Genomic DNA, 863 nt, shown 5'->3' on the forward strand with positions numbered 1-863 from the left:
CTCTGTCTGTTGCTGAGAAGATGATGGAAAAGGCTTGCTATTGCTAAACCTGTTTCTTCCACCATTATTGTTATTGAAACCTTGTTGAGGTCTCTGTTGATCCTTCCATGAAAGATTTGGATGATTCCTCCATGAAGGATTGTAGGTGTTTCCATAGGGTTCTCCCATATAATTCACCTCTTCTATTGAAGGGTTCTCAAGATCAGAAGCTTCTTCCTCAGATGAAGCTTCCTTAGTACTGCTTGGTGCATTTTGCATTCCAGACAGACTTTGAGAAATCATATTGACTTGTTGGGTCAATATTTTGTTCTGTGCCAATATGGCATTCAGAGTGTCAATCTCAAGAACTCCTTTCTTCTGACTAGTCCCATTGTTCACAGGATTCCTTTCAGAAGTGTACATGAATTGGTTATTTGCAACCATTTCAATCAGTTCTTGAGCTTCAGTAGGCGTCTTCTTCAGATGAAGAGATCCTCCAGAAGAGCTATCCAAAGACATCTTGGACAGTTCAGAGAGACCATCATAGAAAATACCTATGATGCTCCATTCAGAAAGCATATCAGTGGGACACTTTCTGATTAATTGTTTGTATCTTTCCCAAGCTTCATAGAGGGATTCTCCTTCCTTCTGTCTGAAGGTTTGGACTTCCACTCTAAGCTTACTCAATTTTTGAGGTGGAAAGAACTTTGCCAAGAAGGCATTGACTAGCTTTTCCCAAGAGTCCAGGCTTTCTTTAGGTTGAGAGTCCAACCATGTTCTAGCTCTGTCTCTTACAGCAAAAGGGAATAGCATAAGTCTGTAGACCTCAGGGTCAACCCCATTAGTCTTGACAGTGTCACAGATTTGCAAGAACTCAGCTAAAA

General features: G+C 40.9%; 1 non-coding gene across 1 annotated transcript; it reads left to right on the forward strand.

Annotated features, from left to right (window-relative positions):
- The first annotated feature begins 552 nt into the window (after positions 1–552).
- LOC112713536 (small nucleolar RNA R71) lies at positions 553–660 on the forward strand. The gene has a single exon (XR_003158507.1). It is a non-coding gene; the product is annotated as a small nucleolar RNA R71 (small nucleolar RNA).
- Positions 661–863: the final 203 nt, after the last annotated feature.

This window comes from Arachis hypogaea, chromosome 9 (assembly GCF_003086295.3).
Source record: "Arachis hypogaea cultivar Tifrunner chromosome 9, arahy.Tifrunner.gnm2.J5K5, whole genome shotgun sequence".
NCBI lineage: Eukaryota > Viridiplantae > Streptophyta > Magnoliopsida > Fabales > Fabaceae > Arachis > Arachis hypogaea.